At 35.7% G+C, this 27,836-nt stretch overlaps 1 long non-coding RNA gene across 1 annotated transcript in view; it reads left to right on the plus strand.

Annotated features, from left to right (window-relative positions):
• The first annotated feature begins 656 nt into the window (after positions 1-656).
• Positions 657-27,836, plus strand: part of LOC141568596 (uncharacterized) — a 357,655-nt gene continuing 330,475 nt past the window's right edge. The window contains exons 1-2 of the long non-coding RNA XR_012491759.2: positions 657-796; positions 1,844-1,938. This is a non-coding gene — a long non-coding RNA (uncharacterized LOC141568596). The remainder of the gene's footprint in view (positions 797-1,843; positions 1,939-27,836) is intronic.

Consider the following 27,836-nt stretch of genomic DNA (forward strand, 5'->3'; position numbering starts at 1 on the left):
GTTTAGATTTTAGGTATAACTGCCTCACTGTCACATTTCTAAACAAAAGTCTTTCTTTATGGAACAAACACTTTAGAGCAGGGTATCCAAACTGCGGCCCGTGGGCCAACTGCGGCCAGCAATCCATTTTTAATTGACCCACAGCAATTTCCAAAAATATATTTAGTTTACTTAAGTAAACCAGGTGAGACAATACGTACTTCACCTCGATTGAGTGGCCTGGCTGTTTGTGTATTTTACCGCATATGGCCCTTGGTGAAAAACGTTGAAAAAAGTTTGGACACCCCTGCTTTAGAGCATGTCTAATTGAAAGCTGAGGAATCTGGGGAAGTACAGCGATCTTTTGGAAAGGTGTCTTCCTATGAAAACTTTAAGAAGTATCTGAAAATTATCTGCTGTAACAGAAGTATGGCTTCTGATAATATTATCCAAAAACATTTGGAAAATATATTAGTGATGAACGCAAATAAAATTGTAAAATTGTTTCTATATTACATTCTCCCCTCACCCCCATACTTAGAATCAGCTTAAGGATAATTTCACATTGGTAGACAACTGTTTCCCACATGTGAATTATAGTTAAATTGTACCAATGATGTCATTAACATGGAATAAAAAGTACTGTGATTTTTTTTCTTTTTTCTTTTAGTGATGGCTATTTCACTGCAGCTGTGAGCAATGTGTTCCATAAAGACTGGTATAATTCTCCCAGGAGCCATGTTAAAACCTCACTCTTGCAGCTCTTTAGCAACATAATAATGATTAAGAATTGATGCAAAAGTCATTTACCCACAAGGTCAGTATTTTATGTATTTCCTAGTTAATAAGTTAAAAAATGAAAAAAAAGTTCTGAACTTATTATATGCATGATATATTAGGCTAAGGTCCAGCACATGCTTTATTATTAAGCAAGTCTGCAAATTAAAAGAAGAAGGTGATCAAATACAATAGGGTAATTTTCTTGTTTGAAATAAAAGTAAAAACATGGTGCCTTTGAACTTTAAATATTTGAAGAAAAATAGCCTGGGTCAAAGGTAGAACTAGATTTTTTTTTTCTTTAAAAGCTTTACGATTGCCTACTCTTATTTTGGTTGGATGAAAGCAGATCGTTAGCATTACTGTAACCTGGGTCAGAGCCGTCCTGGGGGGGATGGCTGTGTGCCCAGCAGACCCACTCTGCGGGGAGCTGCCATGGTGGCCTTCTCCCCAGGTGTCCTCGTGGAGCACAGTTCTCTCCTTGTGGGGTCTCGATGATTCACCATTGAACTTTCATTGAAGAGAGAGAAAGTTTCCCCGAAATGGGAAAAGGAAAACAACACCCAGCAACTAAAAATAAGCAGCTGTATTTAGCGTAGAGAAAGTGAAGTCATTTCTTCTATTCCAAGTCCTTCACCTGTATGCCCCAGATTTGATGTGACGTGACTCTGAGCAGATTGCAGCCTTTTCCCAAGAAATCTATCTGGGTCCTGCTTGGCCACATTTTGCAGAAGGACAATCTGAGTTCTTGTAAAAATAAAGCCTCCTGGGTTGGGGTTGTTTGTGGAAGAATGGTTATTGAGGATTGCTGAAGGCTCAAGAGTGACTCTAGAGAATGCCTTTGCCATCTGTGTTCTGAGCGCATGTGTATATGAGTTCTGAGAATGCACAAGTTCTAAACTATTTATCATGATATCCCCTGAACCTAGCACATTTTACATATGCAAAAAAGGTGTGTGTGTGTGTGTGTGTGTGTGTGTGTGTGTGTGTGTGTAAATGAATGAAAGGAGAAGGAAGAAACTTAAAATGGAAAAATGAACATAATGCTGAGAGTCAGGTCTAAATAGTGGTATGTTGGCATTTTCAGAGAGCTCCACAGATCCCCAAACTGGAAGAACTAGGCTGTCGAACATAGAACAGATCAGTGTGGGTGTTCGGGATTAAGATGGTGAACTCTGCAAGGTAAGGATATTTGATGCTCTTCTAAAAGCGCCTCACAGTGTGGAAACAAGGCAGACTAGCCTGACGGTTTATAGAAACTGGTAATGACAGCAACAAACTCCCTAAGAGACATGCTTCCTCCCATGGTAAGTCCTGCTCAGTGACACCTGCCTCACTGCCCAGTGCACTCTTTCCTTGTGCTATCCTCTCCTGTCTTCCTCACTAGAGTGTCCATAAATCTTAAGAGCACCATGGATTGGTGTCTGGGCCTGGAAGATCTAGAATAGTTTCCAAAGACACTTAATTTACAATCAGGAAGTAGCTCAGACATCAAGCTATTTTGGCTTAATTAAGAAAAAAGATCTTTGACAGCTACAAGTGGAAAGTTCTTGGGATGGGACAACGTTTAATAGCTCCAGACTTGGCAACCTTCAAGAGAAATGCTGCCAGTTCTTAATTTTAAAACTAAGGCTATATTTATGCAACATTTAAACAACTGGTTAATTCAGTGAAACTATCACCCCAATTTAATTTGATGACATATAGATGAATACACCTTTGATTAACTAATTCACCTTCCAGTCACTTGTCAAGATGTTGCAAGTAGGTTGATTTCTATTTCACACAACTGAGATTAATGATATCATTAAAGAGCTATGGTTCAATGACTTTATTTATACTTGAATTATGATTTAAATGTCTTACATTAATAATAGTGGGGATATGAAGATTTGCTTTCAAACTTAGTGTGACTTTTTCTGGCTTTTATTTTAGTGACATATTTATTAAGGAAAAGCTTATGCTGAGGGCTCAAATGCACCTTTAACCATGCTTTTATCTTATGCTCAGAAAACTACAGCAGCCTCTTTATTCTGCATTTTATGGCATTACTTTCTTTCCTCCAACTCCCTAAACAATATTTCATAGTATAATTTTCCTCCTCAAAAAACCTCAACACTATATATGTGCCCAAATCTCATTATATCCAATCTAATTGAACATATGAAAAATAATAAAAATAAGGACAGGTATACATAAAGGTAATGAATACAGAAGGTTTGATTACATTTAAAAAATTCTTATTCCTTATGTGTGTTTTGCTACTCTTCACAATGAGTGCATCTTGCCTGTGTAAATTTTTTAAAATTTCCTTCTCTTTTTTAAAGTTTCAATAATGCACATTTCCTTGATTTAAAAAAAAAAAAAAAGAAAAAGGAAAAGAAGAAAGAGTGGAAAGCATGTAAGAGTGTAGAAATGATTCAAGTATATTACTAATTAAAATGTGAAAAAACTGAACTCTCCAGTTAAAAATCAAATGTCAGGTTGGATTTTTAAAACAAATACAAAAATCCACCTACGTTCAGATCATAGGATGTATACTTAAAATGTTTAGTTAGAGATTTAAAGTCAGAGGACAGAAAAGTTTCTTTACCATTCAGTTGTAAACAAAACAAAGTTGGTGCAGTTATATCATTATCAGAAAAAGTTAAAGTCAAGAGGCATTCCTAGAGATGAAGACTTCAAGTCACCCCTAAGATATAGAAGTCCTATTCTTATATGCAAGTATAGCATAGTCTCAAATTGTAGTAGGATATCCTATAAAACATCTTTCAGTAATTGATAGATGAAGCAGACAAAAAACATTAGAAAGGCTATAGAAGATTTGAACAGTATAATTAACAAGTATAATTTGTTTAACATTCAGAAAACATTATGCTCCACAATTGGAAAATTATTCTTTTCAAGTACACAGGGAACATTATGAAAACTGACTACATTCTAAAGCATAAAGATACCCTCAACAAATGTCAAAAGACTAGTATCAGACAGCTCACATTTCTTAAACACAATCCAATGAAGTTAGAAATTGATCACAAGTATGAGTCTAGGGAGAACTACATTAAAACACTTAAAAATAGATTTTTAAAGAACTCATAGATTTAAAAAAATAAATCATAACTGAATTTATAAGTATTCAGAACTAAATGGTAACAAAAATATTATATAACAAAAATTGTGGGTAGAATGTAAAGCAAATTTTGGAATGAATTTTATATCCTTAAATACTTTCTTCAGAAGTAGGGTCAAAATTAATGAGTTAGATTGTTTATCTTAGTAATACAAGCTTGGTTTAATAGTAGAAAATCAATTAATATAACAGATTAAAGGAGAAAAGTATTTAATTATATTAATAAATACAGTAAGAAAAAGGTTGGAAAAGTTTCAGCATTCATTCTTGATAGAGATCTTAGCAAGCTAGAAATAAAGTGAAACTCCCTTAACCTGAAAAAGATTGTACATAGAAGTGTGCAGTAAATAGCGTACTCAGTATGAAAAATAATAAGCATTTTTTTATAATCCAGGACAAACCAATGATGCCCACTGTCATTTCTTCTAACCAATATTAAGTCAGTAAGAAGGCTTTGCAAGTTTATTTGATACCATAATCAAAATACAAAACTCCATTCTAAATCCATGTACCTGTAAAAATAAGGAAATGTAATTAAAAGATAAATAGCAAAAGTATGTTTGTTCTAATATCCCCCAAGTCAGCAACAATAACTAACATAACCAACAACAACAACAAAAACCTTGTCAAAATATGCATGCCTTTAATGGAGAAAATTATTAACATTTTATTGTGAGATGTTAAATAAGACCTATAGAAATAGAGACATACATACTAAGTTCTCAAGCCCCATATTATGAAGAAGTGAATTCTCTCATATTTTATCTAAAATTTCAAAGTCATTCTAACTTAGTTTCTTATGGAGTTGAATAAACTAGTTCTAAAATATATACGGAAGAGCTGAGATGAGCAATGTGGTGTTACTTGCCCTACCAGATGTTGTGACAATGTGTTTTCATAGAGAAAGACAATTAGACCAATAGGATCAGATAAAGTATCTAGACACAGATCCTTTTCTACTTGGAATTTGATTTTTGGAAAAAATAGTAAAAATAAAAATTGTAAATCAGTGAGAAAGAAAGAACAGTGTAATAAATTATGCTTGGAAAAGTGATAATCCTTGTGGAAAAAATGAAACTGGAGCCATGGCTCATTTTATACGTAAAAATTAATTGCAGTTGGATTAAAGACTTATGAAATGCAGTAATTAAAACTGATATTTTGAGAAAACAATGTAACAGAATATCATTATGTTCTGGTGTTGGGGTATGGAACCATCTCTTAAGATATTTAATATGCATTTAAATTAAGTACTTCTGTTTAACAAAACATACCATAAAGGAAAACAATAAAAGATAAACCAAGGACTGGGACAAAGTATTTCCAATATATATCACTGAAAAATAATTGCTACACAGTAGTATGAAGAACTCCTATGGCTCAAAAGAGTGGGAGGAAAACCCAACAAAAGCTAACAGAAAAATGGACAGGAGGCATGAATAAACATTTCACAGAAGGCGAAACAGAAAAGCTCATAAACATATGAAAAGATGATAATCATCATTAGTAATTAAATCAAACTTGATTTAGTATATTTATGTGTTAAACCACATGAGATTTTTATATGCACCAAATCAGCAAAGATTTTAAAAGTCCATTTTTAAAAGTCCAAAATACCAGTGTTTACAAGGATATAGAATTGGGGTGGGCAAACTTTTTCTGTAAAGGGCCAGATAGTAAATATTTTAGGCTTTGCATGTCATAAGGTCTCTTGTAAGGACTCACCTCTACCATTGTATCACAAAAGCCACCTCAGACCATATGCAACCAATTGATGGCTGTGTTCCAAAAACTTTTTTTTTTTTCCCCCCCCAAAAGCAGGCAGTAGGCTTGGTTTGGCCAATAGGCAGTAGTTAGCTGACCCTGGATGTAGAGGAAAGACAAATCACATGGGAATATAAATTGGTAGAGACCTTTTGAAATTGAAGAAGAGCCCGTGCACAATCCACCCCCTCCATATGTACTGTAGCACCAGACGCCTTTGCAACGATGCTTATAGCAGGATGTTCATAGTAGCAAAATACTAGAACCATCCCAAATGTCTATCACCAATAACATGGGTAAATTTATTTTGAAATATTCACACCAAGAAATGCTATACAGCAGAGAACAAGGATGAGCCAATGCTAGAGGCTGTAACATGGATGGATCCTCAAAAACAGTGTTGAGAAAAAGGAGCAGACCACCGAGGAACACATACAGTATGAGCTCATTTGAATAAAGATTAAAATAGGCAACACTAAAAAAATTTTTTTTTTAGAATCACAAACAAGGTGACAAAACTAAATTAGAAGCAATAGAATGATTAATACAAGACAAATGTTCACCTCTTGGAAGAGGGACAGAATGTGATTTGGGACAGTCCCACGAGAGTTTCTAAGGTGCTGGGGCTGTTCTCTTCCTTAATCCAGTTGGTAGGTACTTGGGTATGGGTTTTGTTTTATTCTTTAAATGCTAAATATGTAATTAGCTTTGTGTATGTGATATTTTTGTAAGAAAATATCAATTTGACTATAGTGTGTGATGCAGTTAAGTAATGTTTTAGGAAGATTACTCTGGTAGAGGTATTCAGGATTAACCACAGAGGAAAAAAAAAGGATCCGGCTGACCAATTAGGAGATTGTTAAAGTGCTCTGGGCATAAGGAGCAGTGGGCATGTAATTGGAGAGAAAGGAGTGAATGCAAGAGATGTCTTGAGGTACAGATGTAAAGAACTTTGGTAGAGGTAATGAGAAGGATGCCTAAGCCTGACATGTTTACTGGAACAAATACAAAACAAACAAAATACAAATTTGTTGTAAAAATTCCCCATGAAAGTTGAACAGCATTCATTTTGACATAAAATAATGAAAGAATAGCTCATATTAATATTATTTAATGAATAATGACCAAACATCTGGCATTGTACAGAGTGAAAAAGTAGGAAGAAATGTGATCAACTTACCATGTGTTCCAATCCTGAGTGATCTTTGGCAATGTTTTTAGTGTAGCTAAGGCTCAATTTCCAACCTGTAAAATGGGTACAATGATAATCTATTTCACATAGTGTTGGGACTTAATGTTGTGTTTTTATCTGTTAACTGTACTACATGGTACGCAATAAAACTTGGTAAATGACAGATAATAAAAAATAATGATTCGAAACATAATAAGGAAAATTGTGCCTTTTAAGAAATAACTGGTAAGTTTTTTCCCCTAACATATCTTGATCTGTTTATCATGATGTTTTTTACAAGTGGCACTATCGGCCTCCTGGCTTTGCTTTGCTGGTATTGCTCTTTTCTCCTCCACTTTAAAGAAACATTGGATAATACAACTGGATTTATTTTAGCCCATACTTGGATACATTTACTTTTCTCCCTGTGACTTTGAAAAGGGCAAATTCACTGAGTAAGGCTAGTTATGATGTTGCAGAGCGTATCTCACTCTTCTGTGACTTGGGGTGTATCCTTACAGAAAAAAATCGAACATACATACCTCACTCCTAGCCATCTGCAAGGGATAAATGGGTAAAAACTGGGCTCACATGCACTTAAATTCTGAGTTCTGAGCTTCTTTTTTCTGTGGGAAACTTAGTTACAATAAAAAATAGAGTGGGTAGAAGGAAGGAAAGTGAGAGTCCTTGCAAAGGAAGGAAGTCTGTCACTGTTTGGAGTGAAAAATTTCAATCAACTGCCTATATACAGCTCAAATTGCGCTGATAATAGTAGTTGAATTTCCTGCTTTATTTTTATTGGGTACATTCAACCTTTAATGGCTCAAAACTATTTCTTCCCCATTTAATAGTAAGCACGATAAAATTATGTCTTAACTACATGAATGGGGATTACTTCAGGATTTTAAAAAATATGCATTGCCTTGGGAGAATAACATACAACCGTCAAGGTGAAACTTGAAATATTACTTTTAAATTATTAATTATATTTTATAGAGATACTATTTCAATCTTACTTGACTTTTGAATTAGATTGTTTAATGCCTGGGGCTATGTGCAGCTACTATAAAGAGATTAACTTTAGAAATATTTTTAAAGAAAATAAAGACAAAGAAAATGGACACTTTGCTTCTATATGAAAACCTGAAAAAGTCTCTCTAGTAATTTTCTTAAACTGATCAAGTAGGTGATCTGTTAATTGTCATTTCGTAATATTTTAATAGTAAGTTACTAATCACCAAACTAATATGTTTGTAGTACGTTATTTGCTCATGGTTTGGGTATATTTTACATAAGAGGAAAAGTTAGATTTTCCTAAAGACATAGCTAGCCTTTGCAATTTTTGAGCGTGGGTTTGGGGGAGAGATAGGTTGATCACTTCTAATTATAATTTGTTTTATTTACTTGTTCTTCTTATGTCAGTCTAAGTAAATAATGAGAAAATGAATAGATCAAATAAATACATATGGAATATCAGAGATATTTTTGCCAAGGAACTCATTGATTAGAAAAATTCAACAACAGTATTTCACACCTACTTTCAAAAATAGGACAAAAATTAGCGGTGACCAAAGTGATGTTTACATAAACTAAACATTCAATTATAGCAATTGAAACATTTTTTTTTTTCAGTTTGGTAAAATTCAAAGTAACTTCTTAAACAAAATAAATGATCTGAATGAATGTTCTGGTTTTTGAGTTATGTAGTGAGAAGCCAATTTCTATGTCAGTTTGGTAGGCTATGCATCGTCATAAAAGTGAATCAAGTGGTTACAATGCCTGCAGCTCTCTCTGATGGGTAGCACAGATATGGTAAGTTGTGGACTGAATTGGAATTCCTGTTCACTCAGACTGTATCCTGTCCTTCAATCATGAAGGATGGAGAAATATGACAGGCAGGAAAACCCAAGAATGTGTTAGTAAATAGAATGAAAAATGAGAGGTAGGCTCAGGCTTATTAACTCCACAGCGACAAGAACATAAACGACAGAGTCTATTCTCAACCTGCAAGGTTGAGAAATGATTGTAATGGCCAATACTTTTTAGGGATTGTGATACATTAGACACTTGTCTAAGAAGTGCATAAATTATATACCATCTCTTGACCCTCCTGACAAAACCGTATAGTAATTACTAGTATTATCACCATGTTATAAGATGGAAACTGAGGCCAAGGGAAGCTAAATAAATCAGATTGAAGTCACAGTTAAGTAAATGAATGGGCTAGGTTTTGAACTTAGGTCTCTGAGTCCAGAGCTTTTATTTTAAACCCTTTACTGTGGTTCTGGGGGAAAGGGATACTAAATGACTCCCAGTGTAGGAGAGTCTACTGTGAAACCAGATTAGGTGATACTAACATTTGATACTAACATTCTTGATCAGTTTGATTTGAGCATATAGTAACAGTGCCTATGTCTTCTTGACTACCAACGATAAATTTGAAAGATCTGATAAGAAATATTGCCTGATATAATTTAGAGAAGTTGAAGAAAACATTTTTTTAAAGTTTCATCTGTTTGCTAGACATTTCCTTATGAATACCTGTTAAATTTCCAACTGCCTGTGTGATATCAAAAAGGATATCAGAATAAAGATGTCCCAAAATAATTCATTTTAGAGAAGCTGTGAAATAAATGTGCACTAGGACTATGTAGTCATTTAAAATGATAACATAAGGTCTATGTAACATCATGAAAAAAATGATGAAAATACTAATTGGCATGTGCAGAATATAAGTTGCATATACACTATAATTATGGCTGTATTTAAAAAGCATTCTTTAAAAAAAACCCAAAATACACCAAATGCTAACAAATGGTTGTGTCGAGTCGGTGGGATTTTTTTTCTTTCTCTAATTATGAGTTTTAAATAATGTAGTTAAATTACTTTCATAATAGAAAGAATGAATAAATAGAAAACCAAAACAGAAAAGCAAGAATGTATTTGAAAGAAACATAGAAAGCTTATAATCAACAGGGTTTTTTGACCTGTGGGTCTGGCTGATGATCAAGAAGGGGGGGATGAAGATGATTCCTAGTTTTTCTGGAGTCGAATGCATTCTCCAAGATAAGAGGAAGAGCAGGTTTGGGGGGAAATTTGAGCTCAGTTTAGACATTGTTGAGTGTTGGGATTAACCCAAATATTGAATGCAGATGGAGGAGCAGATTTTTGGAGCAATAAATATGTTAAGGTTTTTGCTGTCAGGTTCGTTATATGCTGAAGTAATTTTATGCCGATGTTTGATACATAAGATGAGAATAGCAACTCTGAGAGTGTGTAAAATCATCCAGGAAAAGATCCCAGAAAGAAAATAGAGCCAAGGACAGAAGCTCAGGTGGGAGGAAGGGATTTGAGCAGATGAGATTGGGGGCATGGAGTCCATTTGAAAGGCTAGTACTATATTTCTTCTGTGAGTTATTGAGGAAATTGCAAATGGAGTTAGACCCTGAAAGAAACACCTATTTAGGTGTAAAACTGAGTTAGAGAGGTGAAGAAAGGAAATGAGGATGATTCCCAGGTAACTACTGGTTTGAGTGACTAAATGAATGATGATGTCACCAAATGATTAATGGAATAAAAAGGATTAGCAAATTTAGCAAAAATTCATGATGGATCTAGAGCTTGAGTCTCAAATGTCTATGGTACATCCAGGGAGAAACAGCTGGTCAGCAAGTAGATCTGATTAGAGCTCATGAGAGAGTTCAGGGCCAGTGATAAAGACCAATGTGGAGATGGTGGTGAAAGCCATGGCAGTGGGTGCAGTATTCCAGAAAGAGTAGGTCAATCAGCATCAAAGGCTGCAGAGAAGGCCCAGACAAGGACTGAAAGGGGCCACTGATTTGGCTGTGAGGAGTTATTAGTATTTTGGTCAGGATATAGGATCAAAAGTCTAATTTCAGTGGGTTGAGTAGTGAATAGGCATTAAAGAGTAGTGACAAGATAGACAAACCACTCTCTTAAGGATGTTGGTAGATATAAGGTGTTGTCTTTTATTTTATTAATTTATTAAGTTTATGGGGTAACAGGTTAATAACATTACATAAATTTCACATGTACAACTTAATTTATTTTTTATTTTTTTATTTTTATTTCTTTCATTTTTTAAAATTTTTTCTTAATTAAAGTTTATTGGGGTGACAATTGTTAATAAAGTTACAGAGATTTCAGGTGTACAATTCTGTATTACATCATCTATAAATCCCATTGTATGCTCACCACCCAGAGACAGTTCTCCTTCCATCACCAAATATTTGTTCCCCTTTTCCCGCATCTACCAACCCCCTCCCCCCTTACCCTCTGGTAACCACTAAACTATTGTCTATGTCTATGAGTTTTTGTTTCTCATTTGTTTGTCTTGTTCTTTTGTTCTTTTTGGTTTATGTACCACATTATCAGTGAAATCATATGGTTCTCTGCTTTTTCTGTCTGACTTATTTCGCTTAGCGTTATACTCTCAAGATCCATCAATGTTCTCACAAATGTTCCTATATCATGTTTTCTTACCGCCGATTAGTATTCCATTGTGCATATATACCACAACTTCTTTATCCATTCATCTATTGAAGGACATTTTGGTTGTTTCCATGTCTTGGCCACAGTAAATAAAGCTGCAATGAACATTGGAGGACATGTGTCTTTATGTGTAAATGTTTTCAGATTTTTTGGGGTAGATACCAGGAAAGGATTGCTGGGTCATATGGTAATTCTATTCGTAATTTTTTGAGGAACCTCAGCAGTGCCTTCCATAGCGTCTGCACCAGTCTGCATTCCCACCAACAGTGTATGAAGGTTCCTTTTTCTCCACAGCCTCTCCAACACTTGTTACTATTTGTCTTGTTAATGATAGCCATTCTGACTGGGGTGAGGTGATATCTCATTGTGGTTTTGATTTGCATTTCTCTGATGATTAGTGATGTTAAGCATTTTTTCGTATGTCTATTTGCCATTTGGATGTCCTCTTTGGAGAAATGTCTCTTCAGGTCCTCTGCCCATTTTTCAATTGGGTTGTTTGTTTTTCTGTTGTTGAGTTGCATGAGTTCCTTGTGTATTTTGGATATTAACCCCTTATCGGAAGCACTGTTTGCAAAATCTTCTCCCATTCAGTTGGTTGCCTCTTTATTTTGTTGATGATTTCTTTTGCTGTGCAGAAGCTTTTAAGTTTGACATAGTCCCATTCATTTATTTTAGCTTTTACTTCCCTTGCCTTTCGAGACAAATTCATAAAATGCTCTTTGAACCCAAGGTCCATAAGTTTAGTACCTATGTTTTCTTCTTCTTCTATGCAGTTTATTGTTTCAGGTCTTATGTTGAAGTCTTTGATCCATTTTGAATTAATTTTGGTACATGGTGACAGAGAGCAGTCCAGTTTCATTGTTTTGCACGTGGCTTTCCAATTCTGCCAGCACCATTTATTGAAGAGGCTGTCTTTCCTCCATTGTATGTTTTTTGCTTCTTTGTCAAAAATTATCTGTCCATATTTATGTGGTTTTATTTCTGAGTTCTCAATTCTATTCCATTGGTCTACGTGTCTGTTTTTCTGCGGATATCATGCTGTTTTGATTATTGTTGCCTTGTAGTGCAAAATAAAGTCAGGGAGTATGACTCCTCCAGGATTGTTCATTTTCTTAAGATTGCTTTGGCTATTCGGGGTCTTTTGTGGTTCCAAACAAATCTGATGATTTTTTGTTCTATTTCTTTAAAAAATGCCAATGGGATTTTGATGGGGATTGCATTAAATCTGTATATTGCTTTGGGTAATATGGCCATTTTAACTATGTTGATTCTTCCAATCCATGAACATGGAATGTCTTTCCATTTCTTTGTGTCTTCTTCAATTTCTTTTAAAAATGTCTTTTTGTTTTCAGCATGTCGGTCTTTCACATCCTTGGTTAAGTTTATTCCTAGGTATTTTATTATTTTGCTGCAATTGCTAAAGGAATTTTTTTTTTTAATTTATTTTTCTGAGATTTCATTGTTAGTATATAGGAATGCAATGGACTTTTGTACGTTGATTTTATAGCCGGCAACTTGACTGTATTCGTTGATTGTTTCTAATAGCTTTTTGGTGGAGTCTTTAGGGTTTTCAATATATAGCATCATGTCATCTGCAAAAAGTGACAATTTAACTTCTTCATTCCCATTTTGGATGCCTTTTATTTGTTTCTTTTGCCTGATTGCTCTGGCGAGGACTTCCAACACTATGTTGAAAAGCAGAGGTGATAGGGGACAGCCCTGTCGTGTTCCTGAACGTAGAGCAAAGGGCTTCAGTTTTTCACCATTAATTATGAGATTAGCTGAGGGTTTGTCATATATGGCCTTTATTATGTTAAGGTATTTTCCTTCTGTACCTATTTTATTAAGTGTTTTAATCATAAATGGATGATGTGTCTTGTCAAATGCTGTTTCTGCATCAATTGATATAAGCATATGATTTTTGTCCTTTATTTTGTTTATGTGATGTATCACATTGATGGATTTGTGGATGTTGAACCATCCTTTTGCCTATGGGATAAACCCCACTCGGTCATGATGAATAATCTTTTTAATGCATCTGTATTCATCAGAGATATTGGTCTGTAGTTTTCTTTTTTTGTGTTTTCCTTACCAGGTTTTGGTATCAGGGTAATGTTGGCATCATAAAATGAGTTAGGGAGTACTGTCTCTTCTTCAGTATTTTGGAAGAGTTTGAGCAGGATTGATATTAGATCCTCTTTGAAGGTTTGGTAGAATTTATTAGTGAAGCTATCTGGTCCCAGAATTTTGCTTTTGGGAAGGTTTTGGATGATTGATTCAATTTTATTACTGGGGATCGGTCTGTTTAGATTTTCCAGTTCTTCATGGTTCAGTGTAGGAAGGCATTATGTTTCTAAAAACTTGTCCATTTCTCCTAGGTTATTGAATTTGGTGGCGTATAGTCCTTCATAACATTCTTGGATGATCCTTTGTATTTCTGTGGTGTCCGTGATAACTTCCCCTTTTACATTTCTGATTTTATTAATCAGTGTCTTCTCTCTTTTTATCTTAGTGAGTCTAGCCAAGGGATTGTCTATTTTGTTAATCTTTTCAAAGAACCAGCTCTTCGTCAGATTAATTTTGTCTATTGTCTTTTTGTTCTCTATTTCATTTAGTTCTGCTCTGATTTTTTTATTTCCTTTCTTCTGCTAAGCTTAAGTTTCATTTGTTCTTCTTTTTCTAATTCTTTAAGGTGTAACGCGAGGTTATTTATTTGGGATTTTTCTTGTTTCTTGAGATAGGCCTGTAATGATATAAATTTCCCTCTTAAGACTGATTTCACTGCATCCCAAAAATTTTGGTAGGATGTATTTTCATTCTCATTTGTTTCTCTGTATCTTTTGATCTCTGCTCTAATTTCTTCTTTGATCCAGTCGTTCTTTAAAAGTATGTTGTTTAATCTCCATGTATTTGTGTTTTTTTCCTGCTTTCTTTTTGCAGTTGATATCCAATTTCAAAGCCTTGTGATCAGAGAATATGCTTGATATGATTTCAGTCTTCTTAAATTTGCTGAGGTTAGTTTTATGTCCCAATATATGGTCTAACCTTGAGAATGTTCCATGTATACTAGAAAAAAATGTATAGTCTGATGTTTTAGGATGAAGTGCTCCACATAAGTCAATTATGTCCATTTCATCTAATGTGTCATTTAGGGCTGCTATTTCATTATTTATTTCCTGTTTGGATGATCTATCCATAGCTGTCAATGATGTATTTAGGTCCCCTAGTATATCTGTGTTTCAGTCAATTTCTCCCTTTAGTTCTGCTGGTAGTTGCTTGGTATATTTCGGTGCTCCCTGATTGGGGGCATAAATATTGATGACTGTTATGTCTTCTTGTTGTATAGTCCTCTCTACCATTATGAAATGTCCATCTTTGTCTCTTGTTACCTTTTTCACCCTGAAGTCTGTTTCATCTGATATCATTATGGCTACACCTGATTTTCTCTGGATACCATTTGCTTGGAGTGTCAATTTCCACCCTTTCACTTTGAGTCTATGCTTGTCCTTGTAGCTGAGATGTGTCTCTTGGAGACAGCATATGGTTGGGTTTAGTTTTTTAATCCAATCTTGTACTCTGTGTCTTTTTATTGGTGAGTTCAGTCCTTTTACATTTAGGGTGAGTATTGATATGTGAGGATTTCCTGTCATTCTATCCTTAGTTTTCTGGTAAGATTGTGTCTCCATTGTTTCTTTGCCTTTTTGTTGTTGTCTATTATTTCTGTGTGGTGGTATTCTATGATGTTTCCCTCTTTTTTGTCTTTATTACAGTATATATTTCATTTCTGGATGTTTTTTAGTGGTTACCATTAAGTTTTGTAAAAGAAAGTTTGATATTTAGAGTATTCCATTTTCTTCAACATGCTTACTTTCTTCATTCCCATATTTCGGTTCAGGCCTTTACTCTCCCCCTTTTTATGTTTTGGTTGCCACAAATTGTCCCTGTTGATGGTGGTTGAATATCCTCGTTTTGTATTTCTTGCAGTGCAGGTCATGTATTAGAAAATTCCCTCAGCTTCTGTGTGCCTGGAAAGGTCTTTATTCCTCCTTCATATCTAAAGGATATCTTTGCTTTGTATATTATTCTTGGTTCATTATTTCTCTCTTTCTATAGTTTGAATCTTCGGTTCCACTCCCTCCTGGCTTGCAGAGTTTCTGCTGAAAAATCTGATGATAATCTAATGGGCTTTCCTTTGTAGGTTACCGTCTTCTTTTCCCTGGCTGCCTTGAGGATTCTTTCTTTGTCATTGATTTTAGACAGCTTCAATACAATGTGCCTTGGAGAAGGCCTGTTGGGGTTGAGGTAATTAGGTGTTCTATTTGCTTCTTGGATTCGAGGATCCAGTTCTTTCCAGAAGTTTAGGAAGTTCTCATCAACTATTTGTTTGAATATACTCTGTGTTCCCTTCTCTCTTTCTTCTCCTTCTGGTATGCCCATTATTCTTATATTGCTCTTTCTGATGGAGTCAGAAAGTTCTTGTAGAATTCTTTCATTTCTTTTAAGTCTCAAGTCTCTTTCTTCTTCCATCCGTGTCATTTCCAGGTTTCTATCTTCAATGTCACTGATTCTTTTCTCTATCTGGTCAACTCTACTACCTAAGCTGGCTATTTCATTCTTAAGTTCTTCTACTGAGTTCTTAATCTCCAGAAATTCTATTTGGTTCTTTTTTAAAATTTCAATCTCTTTGGTAAAATGTTCATGTTGTTCTTTGATTGTGTTTCTGAGTTCATTAAACTTCCTTTCTGTGTTTTCTTGCATCTCGTTGATTTTTTCAGAACTGCAATCTTGAATTCTCTGTCATTTATGTCACATATTTCCATATCTTTAAGTTCCTTTTCTGGAGACTTTTCACTTTCTTTCTGAGCTGTCTTGTTGCCTTGGTTATTCATGGCAATTACTGATTTACTATTTCTCTTCCTCAACATCTACAGGAGTGGGTTCTGCAACAGGTTGATAGGCAGAGGTCTTTCTTTTGTTTTCCAGTATGTTTTGGTAGAATGTTTTATTGTCTCTCCGACTGCAGTTCTTTTTTCTCTCTCACACTGTAGTGTTGTTTTCTCTGCACTATTCCAGCTTCTCACACAATGGGGGGATTCCCTGGAAGGCGGGCTTCTCCTCTGTTAATAGTTCGCCTGGGTCACAGGGCGCCGCGTCCCTGTGGGGATGAGGAGAGGCTTTGAAGTTCCAAAGCTCTTCCTGCACCAGATTCAGAGCATGTATGTTTCAGCAGTTCTGTTTACTCCTGCAGGGATCTGCCCAGATACGTGGGGACAGGGGCGGGGTGAGTTGTGAGAGGTAGCCCAGAGCAATGGCGGACCACCACCACAGCCAGTCCTGCTTCCACACCTCCCTCCCCTTTGTTGGAACTAGTTGGGCTACCAGTCCATGTCCGTGGACCACAGTTCTCAGAGCTGCAAACACTCTTTTCTTTTGATCTGACACTGCTACTGTTCCTCTTCTAGCACCGGGCAGGTAGGGGCAGGGCAAGCTCTTGGAGGGTAGGGAGAGGGAGGCTAGTTTCAGTGCCTAAGGCTTCCGTTCTCTGCTCGTCAGTGAGGGTTTAAACCACCGTTTTCAGACTCCTTCCCTCAGTCTTTGCTCCAAGGTCTCTGCCGTGAGCGTTGGGTTCAGCCGTGTTTTATGCTGCCCCCTCAGCCCTGTGGGCCATAAGCAAAGCCCTAGCCGTCCGAGTTCTTCCCTCTCCCACAGCTGCACTAGTCCCTGGATGCAGTGAGCTCGGAGCACTGAGCTAGGTCTGTGTCCTGCGCCCGTGCGGCTCCGTCTCTGCACTTCTCCCTTCCCTCCTCCCTTGCTCACGCAGTTTGTCCACCTTTAGGTGAATTCAGTAGTGAGCCGCACGGGCGCAGGGAGTCCTTTGTGGAGTTATAGCTGTTTAATTCATTATAAATTCCAGGGGAGATTTCCAGAGGATCACCTCATGCAGACATTTCGATGACATCTTCCATGTGTACAACTTTATAATACACGTCTGTATAATCCATTGTATGTTTACTTCCCAAAGTCTAGTCTCTTTCTGTTACCACACGTTCGACCCCCTTTACCCTCTTCATCCTTCCCCTCTAGTAATCACCATTCTGTTGTCTATATCTATGAGTTTGCTTGTTCATTTATTCCTTTTTTGTTTTATATCCCACGTATGAGTGAAATTGTACGTGGGACATAAAACAAAAAGGTATTGAGTCTTTTGACTGGGGAAAAGATGCATGGCGTGATTTTAGGATGTAGAACATAAGACAGAGAAGACAGAATGGATAAAATACTTTAATATGGAGATAATGGTTAAAATAGGTACTAGAGAAGGTATTATGGGGTGTAATGGGAGTGGAGTTGCCCTGTAAAGGATAGAGATATCTACTGCTCTGGAAGAGACCACCCTGAAGTGATTTGCATATCAAAGCCAAGTTCTCTCCCTCTCTCTCTATGCTAATTTAAACATGTGCTACAACTAGACTGGCATTGTTCCAGAAAAATGATTAGCAATCTTCAAATTAATAATCCTACCACTCTTCACTCTTGAGCTAGCTATTGAAGTTACCCGAGTAAGTAGCAGCTCCATTACTAATCATCTCCTGAAATCTGGATTGTCTGCTCTTTTGACTTTGAAATCATAGCCTACTTGTATTTCCTCTCCATCCTTTGGCAGTGGAGACGGTCTTAACTTTCTGAGATGCCACTTGGCCTCCAAGGGGAATATTCCATGGAGCTTATATCTTAAGCCAGATCACCCCAAAATTTTCTTCAAATTTGGTAAAAATCCATATAATCGTTTTTTGTTTGATTTCATGAAGCAGTCATAGAGGAAAACTCAATTTCATTTACATATATTTTAAGCATATATTACATATTTTGCATATATTGCCCCATAGCTTCATTTTTGGAATGAAGGAAAAAAAAAAACCTAAGGTCTGGAGGGATGAAATAACTTGTTCAGGGTCATAGCCAATCGATTTGTAGCAGGAGCTACCAATGAGGCTTCATGGCTTGAATTCTAGTGCTTCATCCTGTGACATACAGTTAATACTTTACAACCAAATTGTGGGTTTTTTTGTTTTTTGTTTTTTGTGTTTTTTTTTTTTAGATGTGCATCTACACTATATTGTATTTGGCCTAAAACCATAGATTATCCCTTATTACTATGGATGACCTATTTAGGGTCTGTTTGAAAGTTTTGCTGCCTACATATGTGATAGGATCTGGCTTCCACTAAGTGAAATACTATTTCCGCTTGCCTCAACTGTGATCTTATAAAGCAGCCTATAACTTGCTTATTTTGTAATTATTCCCTTTCTCAAGATAATTGGTTTGAAGGACTTCTTCAGCTTTAACGTTTACATGGTACAATGTACCATGTCCTGAGTAATACATAAGTAATAAAAAATAAAAAATTGAAGAACAAACAAACCTACTTTAGAACTGGTATGTTATTTGTCCCAGAATTTGGTTGGTTCTAGTTTTATAGATTTAAATATAAAACATATGAAAAGATTCTTTTGAAATTGAACCTTTAAGGTTTTCTTAGAAGAGGAGGTTCTGCATGTGTCAATTGAATTAAACATGACGTGGGATTCCCAGAGTGGAAATTTGAACTCTTCAGAGAGTGTTAGGTGGTTGGACTGAAGGGACAAATAAATCAGAAACTTGGAGAGCTTATAGGTCTTATCAAACCTTATTTATGCTCTTGAGGGTGACAGCATGTAAAACAAATTAAGATGTGTCATTATTGGTATCTAAATCCCATGATAGCTTCTCATCTCTTTTCTGTTTTCTTATTTAGTTTGGGTTGATGCCATTTTGTTTCGGAATTGGAAGTTCTTTTCTATTCATATGGATCTTTGTCCTTCATTTGAATTATATTTTTTTTATGATAGAGATGGAGCACAACTAAACAAAACAAACCAATACCATTGCTGACTGTTATATTTAAGGGTATTCCTTCAAAGACAAGACATAAATAAAGTGTATCAATTAGGAATGGGTTGGTCTAACTTTAACAATCATGTGGGCAGCAACAAGCTTAAATTATAGCTCAGCAGTTGGGGAAACCCTTCTTATTCTAAGAAGCTGAATTCTGTAACTTAGAAATAACACTAGTGTGTTAGAAGTTCAGTGTGTGACATGTGTTCCTTATTTGCAGTTGGTATCACTGTAGTGTATACACATTGACATTTCAAGGTTTGAAAGTTGTCACAGAAATATTTTTTTTTTATGTTTGCATCATGTGGTTTTATTTTTCTTTGATTTTTAAAAGCCTTGCACACAGGCATCCGGTCCTATATTTATAAAAAAAATAAAAAACACAAAAATATAAATAGAAACTAACACATTAAGCCTACTATGTAGAAGTAACCACTGTAAACATTTGGGTCTTCCTTTCTCCTAGATTAAAAAAAAAGTTAGTAATAATGACAATAGTAATATAATAATTATAACAGCAGCTACCATTTATTGAGAATTATGAACCATTAACGTCATAGTTTATTGAATTTATCAAATGAGGAAATTTATATAAGCACATAGAATAGTGCTTTATATACATACAATCTTTGTGCTTTATATAAATGTCTACTGTATGTGTTTATATAAATTTCCTCCTTTGACCCTCACAAAAATATTATGAGGTAGGTAATATTACTGTTCCCATATTACAGGGGACTGAAAATAACAGAGAGGTTAAGTAACTTATCCATGCAAAGGAAAGTTGTGGAGCATTTGAATACACATTCAAGCAGTCTGACCCCAGAGTCTGAACTTTAACTATTATTACCCTCTGCTGCCTCATATACATGCTCATTTATATTTAATGTAAATCATACTTTAGAAACAATCTAATATTCTGCTTTTTTAAACAAACTTATCATCATAAGGATTTCTCATGTGATAATTCTTCATAAACATAATTTAAAGTCACCTAATGAATCATTATGTGACTGTATCCTATTATACATAATTGCTCCCTTTCAGTGAGGCATTTAGATTGTTAACAGATTTTTGATGTTATAAATAATGCTATGATGAAGCTATTTTTACATAAATCTTAGGATTTCTGATCATTTGCTTAGATAGAGTCCTAGAAGTAGAATGATTGCTTGCTATGAAGACATTTTAATGTCACGTTCTTCTAAATTATAATGGGTCCAAGTAAATTTTGAAAAAAAATAGCCTCATGTACAAATAAGCTCCAGATCGTCTCTAAAAGTTAATCAATGGGAGTACCTACATTTTAGAAGGCAGGAGGCTAAGCAATGGAGAAACCAGTTCTCTAACTCAAGCCTGACCTTTGCTCATTAATAAGGCTACAGCCTTATCTGTGTATAAAACCCCTGGAGCTAATCCACACATGGATTGCCCATTGATTTAGAATAAACTGTGTTCTCAGAGCAGCTTTTTAGAGAGACACAGCAAGAAGAGAAATTAGGCCAAAGATTGCAAAGCATGTATAGATGCTTAAAAGACACAGCACACATGTTGTTTTTAATTAGAATTCATATAGCCCTCTGTATAACATGAATATAAAATAACAAAATAGAACTCTGTTCTAAAGTGGTATTTAGCATGAATATGGGAATTTCAAGGTGCATTATAAAATAAGGCAGGACATGTCCTCTGCAAATGTCTTTATTCTCAAAGTTGAAGCCAGAACCAGTGAAATGAGTAGATCTAAAGTGGTGGTGGTGTGACTCAGTAGCTGAAAGTGTGCTTTGCTTCCTTTGGTAACCTGCCTGGTGTTCATTATTTTCTTGTTTAGTGCTTTCATTCTGGCTTTATCAATCTCATCCCTAAACCTCAGTCTTATTTACTCACCATGCCACTCTCTTTTGGCCCCTGATAGATTCTCTGATATTTTCTATCTTGCTGCCTATCCTTCCCTGGACTCCGAAAGTCAGAAAATCGTTTATTTGGCTTTATCTATATTTTTATATACACATATACATTTACAGATATGTATACTTGTGTATATGTATGTGTTTGTATATTTCTGTATTTTAAATATAGTCTTCATTAACCAATATGCTTGACCTTCAGGTGAAAACAATGTAAATCATTATTCACTGTCTCCTCTTTATTCCTTGTCTTTAACTAGTGTTTTCTTACTGTCCTGTGTCCCAGGCAGGTTTTCCCACCTGGGCTCAAATTTGTCAGGACTAGTTTATGAAAAATGACAGCTCAGTAATTTAATGAGCAAACTCAAGGAAAGGGCATGTTCCTGGCTCTAGTAAACTGAAGAATGAAAACAAGGGGATTAAATACAAAGCGATTATGATGAGAATACATAAATATGTAATAGCATTTAGGATTGGCTAGGAGATTAAGTTCCTGCAGTTATACCTTTCCTTAAATAACATACAAATGCCCCTTTTCCAATGCTCCCTCAGGGTAGGTAGAACTATGTATAATGTTACCTATTATAAAGGATCTATTGGTTCTTTATTCAGAGGCTTAGATTTAAATTCTTGACTTTCAAGGAACACTGTATAAAGAACTCCCCCTTGGTGAGACTCTAAATACTAAAGAGCAGTGGCTCCCAAATTGGCTGCATATTTGAATCGCCTGGGGAGATTTATAAAAATGCAATGGGGCCTGGGAATTTATATTTTTCAAAAGTTCTCCAATTGATTTTGATGCTCAGCCAGGTTTGGGGACTTGTGTTAAAGTAGCTGCTTGGATATTACCTAAGTCGGTTTCTGTGCCTTCAGTAAGTATTCAGTAGGTGGCGAGCAGTTGAACATGTACATTGTACCAAGCACCATGACCTTTTATAGCCAAGGAAATTTGTTTAGGTTTGTGAATGGCAGAAACTAGGTTCAAAACAAGACTCTGAGCACTCATTCTAATGCTGCCTCTCAACAGAATGTTGGCTAAGGCACAGAAAAAGGGAAGGAACGGGTTAAAGTTAAAAATTCACTCTAACTCGCACATCTTACTCAATCAGTTTCTTCACCATAAAATGGAAATCATGTCTCTGTAGGATATTTTTCACTTACCTGTATTCTAAGATAATTTTTGTACTTGGAGAAGATTTGCGAAGTGAGTACAGAGATTTCTTATGTACCTTTCACCCAGCTTCCTCTAATGTTAACATCTTCAGTAATGCCATGTCTAATATAAACATTTCATGTAACCATGGTATATTCATCAAAACTAAGAAATTAATGTTTGAATTCTCCCAGTTTTTCAATGAATGTATGCGTATTTTTTTCCCCCAGTGTCCAGGTCAGAATATCACATTACGTTTAGTCATCATGTCTCCTCTAATCTGTGACATTTTCTTGGCCTTTTCTTGTCTTTCACGACTTTGACACTTTAAAAAACCAGTGGTCAGGTATTTTGTAGAATGCCCTTCATTTTGGGTTTATCTGATGTTTTCTTACGATTAGACCGATGCTATGAATTTTGGGGAAGCGTTCCACAGAGGCAATATACCCTTCTTGTTGCATCGCAGTAGGGCCTTTGTAAGATTTTGACGTGTATTCCCTCTCAACACAAGTATTTACGCAAAAGCTAGAAGACTGTTTGCAGTGCTGAAGGAATCTTTGCATTAGGCAGGATCTTTAAGACCAGGCAACTCTTAAATAAGGGAACATTACAAATAAAGTCACACATGCAAGATCAATACGAGATTTGGGTAGAGTTCAAAACCTAGAAAGAATCCACTCTAAGAATGATCCCCATCTTAGAGATTACTAGGGTTTTCCTAGTTGGGGGCAGAATTCAGAATGTGATATCTCCATTATATTTGGGATTTTCTCCAATGCAGAGCCTTTATTATAGGCCCTGAAGATGCATCTGTATGTGAGTGTTTGCTGTGGGTAATTGAAGCCACTCAGTTGCTCTTGTGGTTTTCCTCTATGTTACTAAAAATTAAATTGATGTGTAGTTAAGTGGAAAGCAATCCAATTTGAAACAAAGCAATGACTTGACTCTATGGCTCTGTGGTTTGGATATGTTAAGTAATCTTTTTTGCCTTAATTTCTCTGTGAATCATAAGTCTTACTGAAATCTGTTGACTTATATTGGACTCAGAACATATCTTCTGAAATATAATGCTTACTGCTGGCAAAATGGGATGTAACAGGGTTAACCTGAAAGAGTTAATTCTGTACTTCAACATAGGCATTGTAAAGGTGCTTCATTATCATAATTTTAAAAATGAAGATACCAAACAGATATGTTTATTTGAAATGTGCTACATTTCCTTGGGAGAAATAGAGGCACAACTGTAACACTACAAATACTATGCTGCAATGTTGACTATTTATCTTGGAAAGACTATGGTGTCATGGAAAATGCTCCCGGAAATCAGAATACCTGGTTTAGTACCAAGGCTGCCTCCACATGCCCTAACGAATCACGTAATCTCACCATTGGGCTTCTTCATCTGTTACATTAGAAAATCAGACATGATTTTTAAGACTCTTTTTTAAATTCTGTAGTTCTTTGATTTTTTTTTTTTTTTTTTTGGAGACTTCATCTTTCATGTCCACAAAGCCATTGATTCTGTATGGCTGTTTTGAAAATTCATAAAATCTTGGCTGTACATTTTTTTTTCAGCTTGAAAAAGCAACTCATAAATATCTCATGGTGTTTAATAATTTGTTTGGAAAATTGATACATTTTTTGTTCTTATGTTTCTTAACTAGATAAAAGGACTGCTTCAATCTCAGGGAGAGAATAGTTTAGTTATGAGATCTGAATTTTTGAAATAGAAAATAACCTCATAAATGAATATATATACAATTTAATGAATAAATTGTCTATCTGCCCAAGATGTTCCAAACTATTTTATTGGCATGAAAATTGTAAAATATTTGGAAAACAGTTTCATTGTGATAAATATAATCAACACATTTCCTGTATTATAGTTGCAGACCTGTTCATAAACAACATTAAAAGAAAAATAAAGTGACATAATGTCTGGGAAAGCATTCTCTAATTGAAACAGTTCAAGTCCACGGTTTGTGATTTTGCAAGTGCACAATCCCTTCTGGGAGGCCCTCTTGACAGATTTGCCCTGATTAGAAAAGGAATGTCATTTGGCTCTATGCAAAGGTGGTATCATTTCATTGTGGTCTGGTCCATTTTGATATTCTTGCTGACCAAAGAGGGAGAAGCAAATTGCCCAATCAAATTCCAAACTATCCTACCAACTTCCTAGCTCCTTCCTTCTGGAACTTTTGCCAGCTCTCACCCTTAATGGTTCAGGGCGAGATATCTTTTGAAAGTCTTAAGTGACATCATCAGTAAAGCCCCCATTATGGTGAGAGGCAAATGGAGCTTTGTGATGGGCCAGATGTGTCATGAATGAACACACGTGTCACTTCACATTAAATTGTAGTCTGGTTTCATTCTCAGTTTGAGAGTTAATTGTTTTTAAAAATAATGGGGAATCAAGCTCTTCATTAATAATTTTCTAAAAGAGTTTTAATGGTTTATAATAAATTGTGCTCAGATAAACATGTGGACTGCTTTCATGATCATTTTTAGAAGTCAGAAGAATTACAATTTACATAGGAAATAGCAAAATCAAATATTTTTCAACGTCTCTAATACTTGTCAGCACTCTGTGAATATGGATAACTTATTTTATACTCAGTTGTGTAGTAAATGTTTAACAGCTGGCTCTCTGGAGAAAAGCTCTGATTTTTGTAGTGTTTACGTCCATGGTGTAAATACTCCCACCATGGTCCAATTTCAAGCTATCATGATTACTGTATGTGGAATTGGGAAGAAATGTGCATAGTCAGTTCTCAGAAGCAGGTGTGAGTGAGCTGTAGCACACCACGGATTATACCCATTTCATGAATGAAGAAAGAGGAAGACAAGGTGGCAAAGTCAGGGCCACAGAGTCATAAACAGAAATTGCGTTTCCTGGCTTCAGTCAGGCAAGGCCATCAATTTCACTGATGTTCCTGTCTAGCTCAGAACATTTTTAAGAATAACCTTCTGTACAAAAGTAGATTATGACTGTGTGAGGTGTAAGTACATTATGAGGTGTAATTCCTGTGTGATAAGGCTTTTTACCATTGTTTTAAAAATGAGATCCTTAAGAATTGTGTATTTTCATTCAAAATTACATGCTTGAAATTACCTTGCATGAAATTAGAGAGTGCTTTTAGACTGTTTGCCAACACCAAGCAGGAGAACCGAGTAAAGAGTGTCCTGTTGCTCAACTCCTGAATGAAGACAGCTCTGCAGATCTTGGCCAGTTCAGCTTCGTATAACTTTGAAGAAAAGAAATTTGAGAGCTGGGACGTGGGCTATGCAATGTGACCTGGGTGCATTTTTGGGTAATGTTGTAGCATAGTCAAATCCCCTTTCTTATTCTTAGGTCCTAATTGAGCCTTATTACTATGTGTGTAACTAAAGAGCAGCTAAAACTACTATCCTGGCATTTGACAGGAAAGACTCTGAAGATAAACCTGATGAATGGTGACTTAATAGTCTTATTTATGAGAGTATTCATTTAAGTGTTTTATGACGTTTGGTATAATCAAAACACATACAAGCCTCACACCTCTTTTGAATGCTGGTATTCCTTAAATGTCTGCTTCAAATACCTCTTCCTCAGGCTGAGGACCCTCATTTGCGGGAGGGAGAAGTGATCATTTAATGTTAACTTCACAAATCTTTTAAGCACTTTCTCTTTTTTCTCCTGTTTCCTTCTCCCTCTCCCTCTCTCTCCTTTCTTTTCTCCCTCTTTTCTTCCCATAAACCCCCAATGAGAAGCATAAATCCAGAAAACGAATTACAATTGAAATACAAATACAGGAAATTCCAGGGTTAAGCTTCATTGCATTTTATATTTTTCTGATGTACTGACTACATTAGTATAAGGTAACCAGATGTCCTGAATTAAGCAAGACACAGTCTTAGATTTCAGCTTTTTCTTTCTTTCTCTTTACAGTATTCTGCTCAAAAATTCCTACCAGGGCCACTCTGCTGAGTGGCTTATTTTGATTGTAGAAATGCTAAAAGCCTTCCTGACCAAAAATGTCTAGCGGAGTCCTTGAAGGTGGGCATTCGGTCTGAGATAAGCTACAATAATGCCCAAGAAGCAGCCGCAGAGAGCTAACTTACCAGGAACGTCTCTTCATCTAATACATAGCTTTCCACTTATTGCCATCTAACAGGGCACACAGTCTATAGCAAAGGGCCAGGAATCTTTTCTATAGAGGGGTGGGGGAAGTAAAGAAAGCTGTTCTGCGTGAGCAGCATCAGGGCACATAGCAATAGGAGGCAGGAGAAGAGGGAGGCTAGATACAGAAGGAAGTAATTACCTGAAGGAGGGATGAGGGAAGTAGGAAAGCAAGCGGTTACCTGGGTACACCTGACATTTCTGACTGCCCTGTGGTTCTCAGAAACCTCTGCTGTTGCCCCATTCCCCGACCTTCCTTTTCTTCACCCTTTCCTTTTTCTTTTAAACTCATTTGCTTTTGCTGCTTAGGATAATTTTTATTTACTATCCTTAGGGCATTTGCATTTCTCTAATTTCCACAACTAAGGGAAATGTCTATCTACCCGACATGACTCATTCTCCGACTGTCAGTGCTCATTTATTGATTTTTTTTAATACATCCCTTCTAAGGTAGGTTTCTTTACCCAGAACAAGACCAACCTGTCACTGAGCATGCATCCCACATCTATGCTAGGAACCTCTATTTGAAATTGCATCTAAAATATAAGGTTTTATGCTAGTGTGGAATTCTAGGTTTAAATTTGTGCCATCACATCGTTAAGGAGATACAGTATAGTCAAATTCTGTACTATAATCCTGGAACATGCAAGCCCTCCATGAGCTGACCCACTCTTTCATTTGTAGTGTGTCCTCTTGTCATGACCTGCCACCCCTAAACCTGTGCTCATAACATCATGGTTGAGTCATCAAACATACTTTGCGGCTTCCTATTATTGTCTCTTAACAAGATTTGCCTTTTTTCTGGACTGTATACCACTCAGTGTCACTTTTTTCACCTCTGCTTGAAATAAGTGTGCCTTTTCATAATGAGAAAGCTCAAGTATGATTTTTATTTCAGAACTAGATAAAAGTATGCTAAATATTATTTAGTAAAATAATAGATAAGAGGAGGTAGAAAATTATTGAAAAAGAATAGTAATGGGGCAATAATAGGAAATAGCCTAGTAGGTATTACATTATTAGATATTAACAATGTAAAATAAATACATAAAATGAATCAATTACTTAAAATAAATGTTATAAAAGCTTAGAGAGGTACATCTCAATAAACACAGAGACATAATGATCATGACTATGAAGACTCAATCATGAAAAAATTGTGAATTCTCCCCAAATTCATCTCTAAAATACTATTTATATTACCATTTCAACATTTTGTTCATGCAAATGACAAGCTGAAATCTGATATGGAAGAGAAAATATCCAAGAATATAAATTTTTTAAAAGAAGAAAGCACAAGAGTCCTACTCTATACCAAAACATATAAAAGAGTTAATTGTAAGTAAAAT

The sequence above is a fragment of the Rhinolophus sinicus genome, chromosome 1 (assembly GCF_057876585.1).
Source record: "Rhinolophus sinicus isolate RSI-liver-muscle chromosome 1, RSI-T2T, whole genome shotgun sequence".
NCBI lineage: Eukaryota > Metazoa > Chordata > Mammalia > Chiroptera > Rhinolophidae > Rhinolophus > Rhinolophus sinicus.